Source organism: Phyllostomus discolor, chromosome 6 (genome assembly GCF_004126475.2).
Source record: "Phyllostomus discolor isolate MPI-MPIP mPhyDis1 chromosome 6, mPhyDis1.pri.v3, whole genome shotgun sequence".
NCBI lineage: Eukaryota > Metazoa > Chordata > Mammalia > Chiroptera > Phyllostomidae > Phyllostomus > Phyllostomus discolor.
Genome location: NC_040908.2, coordinates 98,092,064 through 98,105,725, shown reverse-complemented (window position 1 = coordinate 98,105,725; position 13,662 = coordinate 98,092,064). Strand labels below are relative to the sequence as shown.

Below are 13,662 nucleotides of genomic sequence, written 5' to 3'. Positions count from 1 at the left end.
CTTTGTATCCCGCTGTTTTGCCAAATTCATTTATTAGGTCAAGCGTTTTTTTGGTGGAGTCTACAGGATTTTCTATGTACACTATCATGTCATCTGCAAACAGTGAGAGTTTTGTTTCCTCCTTTCCCATTTAGATGCCTTTTATTTCCTTTTCTTGTCTGATTGCTGTGGTAAAACTTCCAGTACTATATTGAATAGAAGTGGTGAAAGTGGACAGCCTTGTCTTCTTTTTGATCTTAGTAGAAAAGATTTTAGTTTTTGCCCATTGATTATGATGTTAGGTGTAGGTCTCTCATATATGGTTTTTATTATGTTGAGGAATGCTCCCTCTATTCCCAGTTTGCTGAGTGTTTTTATCATAAATGGGTGCTGTACCTTATCAAATGCTTTTTCTGCATCTATTGATATGATCATGTGTTTTTTGTCTTTGCTTTTGTTTATGTGATGTATTACATTTACTGATTTGCAAATATTGTACCATCCTTGCATCCCTGGGATGGATCCCACTTGGTCATCATGTATGATCTTTTAAATGTACTGTTGGATGTGGTTTGCCAGTATTTTGTTGAGGATTTTAGCGTCAATGTTCATCAGTGATATTGGCCTGAAGTTTTCTTTCTTTGTTGTGTCTTTATCTGGTTTTGGAATTAGGATGATGTTGGCCTCATAAAAAGAGTTTGGGAGTATTACAACTTTTTGGATTTTTTGAAATAGTCTGTGATAGATAGGGATTAACTCTTCCTTAAATGCTTTGTAGAATTCTCCTGTGAAACCATCTGGTCCAGGGTTTTTGTGTTTTGGGAGTTTTTTTATTACTGCTTCAATTTCTTTTGCTGTTATTGGTTTGTTCAGGCTTTCTGCTTCTTTTCCATTGAGTTTTGGAAAATTATATTTTTCTAGCAATTTGTCCATTTCATCTAGGTTTTCAAATTTCTTGGCATACAGTTCTTTGTAGTAATTTGTTACAATCCTTTGTATTTCTGTGGTATCTGTTGTAATCTCTCCTCTTTCATTTCTGATTGTGTTTATTTGGGTCCTCTCTCTTTTTTTCTTGATGAGCCTGCTTAAAGGCTTGTCGATTTTGCTTATCTTTAAAAAAAAAAAAAAACAGCTCATAGATTCATTGATCCTTAGAATTGTGCTTTTAGTCTCTATGTCATTTAATTCTGCTCTGATCTTGGTTATTTCCTTCCTTCTGCTTGCTCTGGGCTGTCTTTGTTGTTGTTCCTCCAGTTCTTGTAGACGTAGGGTTAAGTTGTTTGTTTAGAATGTTCCTAACTTTTTTAGGTGGGCCTGTATCACTATGAACTTCCCTCTCAGGACTGCCTTGGCTGTGTCCCATAAGTTTTGGGTTGTTGTGAGTTTGTTTTCATTTGTTTCCAGAAACCTTTTAATTTCTTCCCTAATATCATGCTTGACCCATTCATTGTTTAATAGCATGGTATTTAATCTTCATGAATTTGAGTGTTTTAGGTTTTTTTCCTTGGGGTTGGTTTCTAGCTTCAGTCCCTTGTGATCCAAGAAATTGCTTGGTATGATTTCAATTTTTTTTTTAATTGTTGAGGCTTGTTTTGTGTCCTATCATGTGGTCAATCTTTGAAAATGTTCCATGTACATTTGAAAAGAATGTGTATTTAGTTTCTTTGGGATGGAGGGCTCTGTATGTATCAGTAAAGCCCGTTTCATCTAGGGTATTGTTCAATGTCACAGTATCTTTGTTGATATTTTGTTTGAAAGATCTCTCCATTTTTGATAGTGAGGTGTTAAAATCCCCCACAATACTTGTGTTGCTGTCCATATCTTTCTTGAAGTCCTCTAAGATTTTCTTTATGTATTTGGGTGCTCCTCTGTTGGGTGCATATATATTTACAATATTTATGTCTTCTTGGTGGATTCTTCCCTTGAGTATTATGAAATGACCTTCTGGGTCTCTCTTTATGGTCCTTTTTTGGAAGTCTATTTTGTCTGATATGAGTATTGCTACCCCGGCTTTTTTTCCTGTCCATTTCCTTGGAAAATTTGTTTCCAGCCCTTCACTTTCAGCCTGTGCAGATCTTTTATCCTGAGGTGGGTCTCTTGTAGGCAGCATATGTGTGGGTCATGTTTTCTTATCCATTCAGCTATTCTATGTCTTTTGATTGGAGCATTTAATCCATTTATGTTTAAGGTTATTATTGATAGGTACTTATTCATTGCCTTTTATGTACGTGTGTTCATCTCTCACTCTCTCTTTTCCTTTCTTTCCTTAAAGCAGTCCCTTTAGCATCTCTTGCAGAGCTGGTTTAGTGGAGGTGTATTCTTTTAGACTTCTTTTGTCTGAGAAGCTTCTTATTTGGGCTTCTATCTTGATTGAGAGCCTTGCTGGGTAAAGTAGTCATGGTTGCAGGCCTCTGGTTCTCATTACTTGGAATATTTCTTGCCATTCTCTTCTGACTTGGAGTGTTTCCATTGAGAAGTCAGCTGTTAGCCTTATTGGGGCTCCCGTGTATGTTACTTCCTTTTTCTCCCTTGCTGCCTTTAAGATTGTCTCTTTGTCTTGAAATTTTGCCATTTTAATTATGATGTGTCTTGAGGTGGGTCTCTTTGGGTTCCTCTTAATTGGGACTCTCTGTGTTTCCTGGATTTGTGTGACCTTCTCTCATCAAGTTAGGGAAGTTTTCCATCATTACTTTTTCAAATAGTTTTTCAATCCCTTGCTCTTCTTCTTCTCCTTCTGGTATCCCTATTATACTGATATTATAACATTTTATATTGTCCTGCATTTCTCTTAATCCCTCTTCATTCTTTCTGAGCCTCTTTTCCTTTTCTTGCACTTTCTGGGTGTTTTCTTCTACTTTGGCCTCTAGCTCGCTGATCCGATCTTCTTCTTCATCGATCCTGCTTTTCATTCCTTCTACTGTGTTCTTCAGTTCAGAAATTGTATTCTTCATTTCCTATTGGCCCTTTTTGAGAGTTTCTATTTCCTTTTTTATGCTGATGTATTTTTCATTGAGTTCATTGTAGCTTCCCTGTAGTTTCTGGTAGCTCATGGTGAGCTCATTGAGCTTCCTGACAATCACTGCTTTGAACTCAATATCTGATAGTTGAATTGCCTCTATTTCATTTAGCATTCTTTCTGAGGCTTCCTCCTTTCCTTTCATTTGGGGATTGTTTCTTTGTCTTCCCATTGTTTGTGAGACTCTTCTTGTTAGCCTCAGCTTCTTATATTGATCTGTTCTGGCTCCCTGGGTTTATGGTGTGAACTTCTTTAGTAGAATAGCAGTGAGTTTCAGTGGTTCAGTTTCCTTGATCTCCCAAGCTCACTTATCTTGGGCTGTCATTTAAGTTGACTTTGTGTTTGCCTTTGGGTTTTGAATGTTGTTAAGTCTTTCTTTGGTGGTTCCTTCCCACCAGCTTGCTTAATGAAGGTCACTCTGTCCACCACCTCCTGTATTTTGTTGTGCTGGTGAGGGCAGGTTGTGTTGAAGCTGGCTCTTCCATGTGTATAAGTTTTAAAGAATTCTTGTTCAGTTGTTTGTATTGGGTATTGTCTCTACTGTTTAGTTGTATTTCCAGATACATCCTGGATAGAGGTTTGTGTGGTTACTACTCCCTCCTTCACCTTCTTCTGTTGTTATCTGTTAGTGGTTCCTTTGTTGTTGAGTTTCTTCTTCCAGTGGGTATCTTGGTGTTCACCACCTCCACCTGTTCTTTTTGTCATCAGTTGGAGGGGGAAGGCTAAATGGTTTAAGACGGCAACAGAGAATTCTATGCTATTTACAGTAGTAGTAAGTAGGGAAGAGATAGGAGATCCTTTGACTATGTATAGTGTTAACCGTGGTCTTCCACCCAGCTAGCTGATTTTTAGAAAGGATGGAAAGAAGATAAGACTCTTGTTAGGGAAGGAAAGATTGTGAGTTGGATCTATAAAGCAGGGAGGTTGTGGGAGGTCAGATTCTGAGGTAAGGTGAGAGTAAAGGATAGTAAATACGTGTAGTGTGTGATAGAATAGAGTTAACCACTACAGTAATAGAGTTCAGGAAACTTTGAAATGGGCTAAGATCTGCGGGGGGGGGGGGGGGGGGGGGGGTTGTTGTGAAGTAATTACAATTGCATGGAACAGCAGTTATTTACAATAATATTATATCAACAATCATATGACAGAATCTATGAGATCTAGGTAACAAGAATAGGGAGTACAGAACCTGGAGTAGTGTGCTAATGGGACACAGGTGAGTTAAAGGACAGTAGATATCAGGGGAAAGCTGTCAGGTCATACAATATATCCAGCCTAGCAAAGCAGTCTATTCGAAAAGAAGAGGGATATAAAAATACTATTTAAAAAGATGTAGGAATACTGGAATAATAATAATAATACAAATATGCAATAACTTGCAGGTTCTCTGTAATAGCAGAGTGAAATTTATCTCACTTTCCCAGCTGTTGTGATGCCCCTTCTTTGGGTTCAGCTTTGGTTTTTTCACAGATCCAGGATTTTGTCTCACTTGTAGGTATTTAGAAAAAATTTTAAAAAGTATAAATAGAAAAGGCAGATGAAGGAAGGAAGAAGAGATAAAATTGGAGGACAGAAAAGAGGAAGGAATAAAACAAGAAATCAGGTAAGAGAGGAAAAAGAAATCAAAAGAGAATAAAACAATAAAAATTAAAAAATTAAAAATTGTTAAAAAAATAGAATCAAATTACAAAGTCTCTTGGTTTCAAAGTGGCCAAACTGGGTTTTCTGCTCTTGTTGACTGCGGCAGGCTGAAGGGTGATTGGTATGGCTCTTCTTCCTCGGCCAGCGGAGCTCGCACTGGCTCCTCAGCCTTGCACCCTGGGCGTGGGAATCAGGTCTTTCCCCAGGGTTATTGCTGTGGCCTGGGGTGCTGGGATGCTCTCCCTGCACCCATGCGCCCACAGCTGGGTGACAGGGAGGCTGGAGCCACTGATCTCTTTAGAATTCCCCAAACAGTGTCTGTGTCTATTCACTCCTTCCTCTTGAGAAATTCTTCCTGTTCAAGCCTGCCGCTCCCCACAGTTGTCCCGGCTCTCTCCCAAGGACTCTGTGGCAAACCCAGCAGTGGGCCCTGGGCCTGGGGCTGCAGCCCCCGGACCACACACTTGTCCCCGGAACCCTGCCCTGTTGAAGCACTCTTCTTAGGGTCCAGTTTTTCAGTTCCGCCACAATCCTTGGTCCCCTATTTTCAAAAAATGCTGAAGTATGTTGGTTGCTTGCTTCTCTACTCCGTAGATCGGTCAGGATTTTCTCCCCTGAGCAGAGGGAAGCCAAATCTGCTCCTTCCTACTCCGATGCCATCTTAGCCCCCCTGTATAATATTTCATTTAAATAATAGGCTAAAATGTATGTATCCATTCAGCAGCTAAGGGGCATCTGATTATTTATAGTTTTCAGTTATTTAAAAGAGTACACTTGTGTATATTCTTTATAACTTTAAGGTAAACGTATGTGCATATAACTTTTTAAAAATATATTTTATTGATTATGCTATTACAGTTGTCCCATTTTTTTCTCCCCTTTATTCCCTTCTGCCCTGCACCACCCACTCCCACCATTATTCCCCCACTTTAATTCATGTCAATAGGTCATACATGTAAGTTCTTTGGCTCCTCATTTCCTGTACATTCTTAACCTTCCCCTGTCTATTTTGTACCTACAATTTATACTTATTATTCCCTGTACTCTTTCCCCCCACATCCCCTTCCCCATTGATAACCCTCCATGTGATCTCTATTTCTGTGAATCTTTTCCTGTTTAGTTGTTTGCTTACTTTATTTTTTGGTTTTGGTTTTTTTTTTTTTTTTTTTTTAGTTTGGTTGTTGATAGTTGTGAGTTTGTTGTCATTTTACTGTTCATAGTTTTGATCTTCTTTTTCTTCGATAAGTCCCTTTTAACATTTCATATAATCAAGACTTGGTGATGATGACTTCCTTTAACCTGAACTTATCTGGGAAGCATTTTATCTGCCCTTCCATTCTAAATGAAAGCTTTGCTGGATAGAGTAATCTTGGATGTAGGTCCTTGCCTTTCATGACTTCAAATACTTCTTTCCAGCCCCTTCTTGCCTGTGAGCTTTCTCTAGAGAAATCAGCTGACAGTCCTATGGGAACTCCTTTATAGGTCACTATCTCCTTTTCTCTTGCTGCCTTTAAGATTCTCTCCTTATCTTTAATCTTGGGTAACTTAATGATGATGTGCCTTGGTGTGTGCTTCCTTGGGTCCAACTTCTTTGGGACTCTCTGGGCTTCCTGGATTTCCTGGAAATCTATTTCCTTTGCCAGATTGGGGAAGTTCTTCATTATTTGTTCAAATAGGTTTTCCATTTTTTGCTCTTCCTCTTCTCCTTCTGGAACTCCTATGATTCAAATGTTGGAATGTTCAAAGTTGTCCCAGAAGTTTCCTAAATCTCTCTTCATTTTATTGAATTCTTGTTTCTTCATTTTGTTCTGGTTGAATGTTTATTTCTTCCTTTTGCTCCAAACCATTGGTTTGAGTCCTGGTTTCCTTCCCATCACTGATGGTTCCCTATACATTTTCCTTCATTTCACTCTTCATAGCCTTCACTTCTTCCTCTATTTTGTGACTATACTCAACCATTTCTGTGAGCATCCTGATTACCAGTGTTTTGAACTGTGCATCTGATCAGCTATCTCTTCATCACTTTGTATTTTTTCTGGAGCTTTGATCTGATCTTTGAATTGGGCCATTTTTGTGTGTGTCAGTGTACCTGTTATGTTCCAAGGGGCAGAGCCTTAGTATTCACCAGTGTGGGGCAACCCAATTTGCTGTGTTGTGGCACTGTATGTGGGGGAGGAGTCAGAGAGGGAACAATGCCACTAGCTCAGTTCTTGGTGAGCTTTCAGTTACTTCCTCCACTACCCACAGCAAATTGGGCCCTTCTAGTACTGATTCCTGGGGGTGGGTCTGTATATGCTCTAGGACCCTGTGGGCCTCTCTAATGAACTTTCCTGTGAGGCTGGGAATTTCTCCTGCTACCTCAACCCCCACAGGTTTTGATAGAGGTTTTGAGGCTTTATTTCCCCATGTTGGAACTCTGGATTGCGTGGTCTATCTCACTCCCCAGTTGTTCCTCCATTTATCCACACACAAATGTGGGCCACCCACACTGCCAGCTGCTACATTGTTAGCCTCTGTCTTTCAGCTGCTGCCTTACCGTGAGTGAGTCCTCACTTCTCCAACTGTCCGTCTCTGCCTCTCCTGCTGGTGTGGATGGATGTTTCTTCCTTAACTCCTTGGTTGTTGGATTTCCATACAGTTTGGTTTTCTGGCAGTCCTGGTTATTTTTTGTTTTTAAATTTGTTATTGTCTTTCTTCCTTTTGGTTTTGGAAGGAGGCAAAGTGTATCTACCTATGCCTTCATCTTGGCCAGAAGTTAAATGTGTGAACATAACCTTTGAGTATATATCTAGACATGGGACAAAGTTATACATGTGTTCAATTTCAGTAAAAATCCTTCAGGTAGCTTTCAAAAATTATTGAAATAATTTATAGATAAAATGTCATTTTATATACTCTGTATATAAAAGGTTATCTAGATTTTTCTCCTGCACTATTTTCTAGATACTTTTATAGTTTTGTGTTTTACATTTAGTTGTACTATGAGTTAATTATTGTGAAGAGTGTAAGGTTTATGCCCACATTCGGTTTTTTTGCATATGGATATTCACTATTTCTAGAACCATTTGTTGAAAAGAATATTTGTTCCATTGTATTGCCTTAGCTCCTCCATCAAAAATCACTTGACAATATCCATGTGGGTCTGTTTCTGGCCTCTCTATTCTGTTTCACAGGTCTATTTTCCTAATCTTTCACTAAGACATTGTGGTGTAGACTGTTTTGATTATTGTTGCCTTGTAGGACATCTTGAAATTGTGTAGCATCAATTCTCCAAACTTGTTCTTCTTCAATATTCTGTTGGATATTCTGGGCCTTTTTTCTCACTATGTAGTTTAGAATCAGTTTTTATTTTGATATTTACAAAATAACTTTTTGGATTTTGATTAAGATTTTATTTAATCTATAGATTAAGTTGCAAAGAACTGACATCTTCACAGTATTGAGTCTTCCATCCATGAATACAGAATGTCTCTCCACTTACTTAGCTCCTTGATTTTGTTCAAGTTTTGTAGTTTTCTTTTATTCATTCATTCATTCATTCATTTTTGTTGTTGTTCAAGTACAGTTGTCACCATTTTCACCCCACCACACACACTCCACACCCCAAGCACTCCTGTCTCTCCCCATGAACCTACCCTGTTTGGCTTTGTGAATTTTATAGTTTTCTTTGTGTAGATCTTGTACATATTTGTTAAATTTATAATTAAGTATTTCAGTGTTCTGGATACTAATGTAAGTGGTGTTATGCTTTGAATTTCAAATCCTACTTGGTCATTACTAATATATAGAATAGCAACTAACCTTTGTATATTAACCTCGTATACTGCAAACTTATTATAATTTCTTATTTTAGTTCCAGAGTTTTGTTGTTGATTACTTTGAATTTTCTACATAGGTGATCATATAATCTGCAAATAATGTCAGTTTTATATCTTTCATCCTAATCTATATAACTTTCAACTTCATTTCTACATTTTATTGATTTAACTAGAACTTCTAGTATGTTGTTGAAAAGGAGTAGTGAGATGGGATAGTTTTGCTGGTGCTCTACACATTCTGGGCAACTTCTCTGGTAACAAACTTAGAAATGATCCTGAAAGTATAGTCTTTGGTCTGCTTTTACATCTAAAACAATATTCATAGATTCTTAATTGGGCATATCAGTGTTTATTCATATTGAATAATATATGATAGCATGGGATTTCAATCTACCGTCTAGATATTTGTTTTCTGTTGGTCTGTTCTGTGTTCAACCTGTTCTCTTTTTCTACTTAATTTTGTATTCATTGTTTTATATTCATTGTTTTTATATTCATTTTAACTCCTTTTTGTTTTACTAAGTTTAACTTTTGATTTATTAGTTAATGATGCTTTAGTACATATTTATACAACTTGTTCAGTGCTAGTATATAGAATGGCAAGTAACTTTTGTATATTAACCCTGTATACTGCCATCCTGTCACAATTTCTCAATAATGTCATAGTCAACCAACCTCTAAGTATTTTTCTACTATATCACATACATTATAAAAAACTTAAAGAGTAAACTTATAGAGGCCTCTCCAGCCTCTTTCCTTTGTTGTCATGCATTTTACTTTCACATGTTTAAAAAAAAGACTGCCCATCACTATTATATTGTTACTGCTTTTCTTATTACTATTTCACTTAAACTATCATTTATCTTTTATAAATATTCTTATAACACAATAAAGGATATATTACCTATTTAAATGTATATGCTATCACATATTTAATTATTTTTAAAATCAGGTTCTATCTTTGGCCTTTTTAATGTCATTTTTAAACAAATGGAATTTTTATTTCATTAGCAATGATGAATTAGTTTAGTTGTATGATACCAGGATTATATCCTATTGTGTATATTAAACATAATCACAATTGGCATAATATTCTTATATAGTTAGAGATATATAAAACAGATAATTCACACACATACACACTCACTCACATACATCCACTGACACACATAAAAAATGTGCACATGTTTGAATGTGGTACATATGAAGAAGAATACAAAAACTATGAAATTAGCCTTGTAAGTTATATGCTTTCATGGGTTTTGGGCAGTAAGATATGATATTTTGCTCAAATGTCATTATAATTTTAATAATATTAGTAATGTGGTCTCACACATATTATCCTAAAACAAAAATAAAAGATGGTATATAATATGTAAATAGCATTATTTCCCATTCTTATCTGGGGAAAAATAAGGCTTTTTGAATTTTGCAATTTAAATGCAATAAGTTGAAAAATTACTGACTATATGTCTACATAGCAATGGTTTTACAAACATTTTACAGTGATAAAATATGAAAATATTGTGAAAATGACATATTGTGGCCAAGCTTTTTCATGAGCAATCAACAACTAAGTTCTGTTTATTGTATGAATCCAATCAATGTCCCTGTGACTTTCTTACTTTGGCTTAAAAAAACAAAAAATTTTCAACCTTATATCAAATCTGTTCTGTTTCATTAGGTAAAAATTATGTAGGGAATAATTAAGAAGCATAAATGGAATATTATCTTATATAAATGAGTACAATAATATTAATTACATGTCACAATTAAAAGGACCAAGTAAAATGTATTAGTATTATAATAAATGATACCACATTTTATAATAATGTATAAATATAAGTTATAAATTTGGTTAGATAATATAGCTATAAGGCACGATATTTTGAACAATGTGTTATACTCCTGAAATAAGGAAATTGCTTTTTACAATGTTATAAAATTAAACATTATTTTAGGGTAAAAATGTGCATATATATAATTTCTCATTACTAAACAACTGGTTGGCTTTATAGCTTGTATATCCATAAAATACAAAGATAATTATTTTATCTCTAGTATAAAATCAACTGATAAAATATGGTAAGCTATAGCCTAAGTCTTTAGACAAAACCTAACTTTGATTGTATTTGGCTATATTTAGCACCCTGAATTAGGTAAATTTTATGCATGCTTGGCTTCCTGATGAGTACTATCTATGTATCTAGTTTTTGTTTTATATACATGTAGTGCAGTAAGGAAGTTATCTTGCATGCTAGGGGTTTGTACTTTCTCTTTGTTGTTACCAGATTTTCCAAGTTCTGAGTGCTTAAGTCTAAGTCCTAGATGTATATCTTCCTCTGAGATAGGATCTCTATGCATGACAAGTTTAATATAATCATCTGAATACAAACTAAAACTCTAGAATAGTGGAGTTAATTCTTCAGAGCATAAGGATATCAGAAAAATTAGAAAGATCTTCTTGCTTTTCTTCTTATCTAAAGAGAAAATGTGGATACTCTAATATATACGTTAATAATGATTTAGCTAAAACACATTTATCACTTTGCATGACATGTTTAAGCTTATAACCTCAAAATTATTAATTTAATTAAGCATAGAGACATGATTTATAAATGCATAATTAAATTACTGTTCACAATCATCACATCATAAATTTGACAGATTATTTACCTTTCAGAACTGCTAAGGGACTAATAAAATAACTGACATAATCTGCCTAATAATATCCTAAGCATTCATGTTAGTTTTCTTATGCTACCCATCTTACATAATTTATTATTTTCCTCAAGCATTCTTTTTTAAGTCAATTAAATGAAGACCATCCGTTCATGATACAGTACTAAGTTCAAGGATGATTGTATTATTCATTAAAATATTGAAAAAGAGGGATTAAAACATTGCATTATTTTCTTATTGCTGTTGTAACAAACTGCTACATACTTGGCAGCCAACAGCAACATGAATTTGTTATCAGTGTTATTTACAAAAATTCATTTTTTAGTTCAGAAGTCTGGGGTGAGTCTTACTCAGCTAAAATCAAGATATCAGCATGGTGTGTACTTACCCCTTTCTGTAGCTTCTGGGGAAAAGCTATTTCCTTCCTTTTCTAGAGTTTTCTAGAATTGTAAATTCATTCTTTGACTTGTGGTCCCATTCCTCTATCTTCAAAACCATCAACAATCCACTTTCTCATATCATGTCCCTGTGAGAGTTTTGACTGTCAGATTTCCTTCTCTGACTCTGAGACACACTTCTATCTCTTCTATTTTTTTAAGGATTTTATTTATTCATTTTTAGAGTAAGAGGAAGGGATGGAGGGAAAAAGAGAGAGAAATATCATTGTGTGATTGGCTCTTGCACACGCCCTACTAGGGATCTGGCCCACAACCCAGGAATGTGCCCTGACTGGGAATTGAACTGGTGACCCTTTAGTTTACAGGCCTGCACTCAATCCACTGAGCCACACCAGCCAGGGTTATCTCTTCTATTTTTAAAGACTTTTGTGATTACATTGGGTTCACCTAGGAAACTCAGGATAATCTCCCAATGCTACAATTAACTGTTTAGCAACTTCAATTTTATCAATTTTAATTTCTCTTTACTTTTAACATAACATATTTACAAATTCTAGGGATTAGAATGTGGACCTCTTTGGAGTGCCATTGCATTGCCTGCCCCACACATTCTGAATCTTGATGTAAGTACTAAAAATTCCAAAATTCACAGACCAGATATTTCTGGTTAAAATTTTGGAGACAAAACAACTTCCTTCTCTTGAATCTCAATCTTCAAAATAAATAAAAATAAATGAGTAAAATTCCAAATACATATACATTTCATATGTCCAACATGTATGTATATTATCCACTAAATTGTTTGTTTTAAATGATTTAAGGGAAGATGTTGGTGTGAAAATAATGCCCCTCTAATTCTGTGGCTTAGTAAAAATTTCTTTAATAATAAATTTTATAAACCAAGAAAGACTATCCATGCATTATTTTCTTCTAATTTAAAGGATAACATTGATGTATTTGGGATGGAGGAGCTGTCGCATAGGAACTAGGAGAAATCACGTGATGGAAGTGTTTACACCAAGTAATACTAAGTACATAAAAATAGCACTCTTGCTGAAGGAAGAAAAGCTTCATGTCATTTTTATTTAATATACTCTATCCTTCAACTATGGGGCTTCACTTGAGAATGAGTTATTATAAAAAAAGCAAAGCATCAATCTCTCTCTTAGATATTACACTGTGATAGATGAGCAGAATGAGATTCCAGGTCATATAAAAACAAGACAATTACAATTCAAGGAAAATACTAAAGGCCAGTGTCAAAGAGAAATATGCATATAGTGTTTAAACAATCAACATTGAGATATGTTTTTAATAATAATTTATCATGGTCATGTGGAATTAATTTTGTTGTTTTTTTTACCATATAATAGATCTTAAAAATAAAATATGTGATTATTTTAATCATTACAGAAAAAAATTATTTGATAATAGTCAACCATTCATAAAAAAATCTTCACAAATTAGAAATAAAAGGGACTTCTTTAACATGATAAAAGTTACCTACATAAGTTGTAATGGAAAAAAATTGGAATTAAAATTACTGGTGAAATGTAATTATCATTCCCTCAAAATTGTGAATAAGATATGTATGCCATGTTATCGCTGATTTCACTTTATATTTTACTTGATGTCCAGCTAGTTCAGTGGAAAATCAAAAGATATATAGCTATTTTAAAACTTATTTTATTATAATTTTACATAGTTACAAAGACAATACAGAAAATTCACATGTATTCCTTACCCAGCTTCCACTAAAGTTAACATCTAAAATAATTGTGGCACATTACTCAAAAATGAAGTAACTGACATTATTATAGTTCAGCTAACTAAATTACATATTTTATTTATATTTTATCAGTTTCCCCACTAATGTCCTTTTCCTGTCCAGAGATCCAAACTACTATATCATGTTATAGTTCATCATATCTCCTTTGTGTCCTCCGGACCTGCAAATGTTTCTAAGACTTTATTTGTTTTTTCATGATCTTAACACGTTTGTATAGTACTGGTCAGCAATTTTGTAGAATGTCCCTGAATATGGATTTGTGTGAAATTTTCTGAAGATTAAATTGGGTTTATGGATTTTGAGAGGAATACCCAAAAGGCAAGTGCTCCTGATATCAAA

At 35.0% G+C, this 13,662-nt stretch overlaps 1 pseudogene; it reads right to left on the bottom strand.

The window, feature by feature from the left end:
* Positions 1-8,668: 8,668 nt before the first annotated feature.
* On the bottom strand, positions 8,669-8,745 carry LOC114501052 (annotated as a pseudogene).
* Between the last annotated feature and the right edge of the window lie 4,917 nt (positions 8,746-13,662).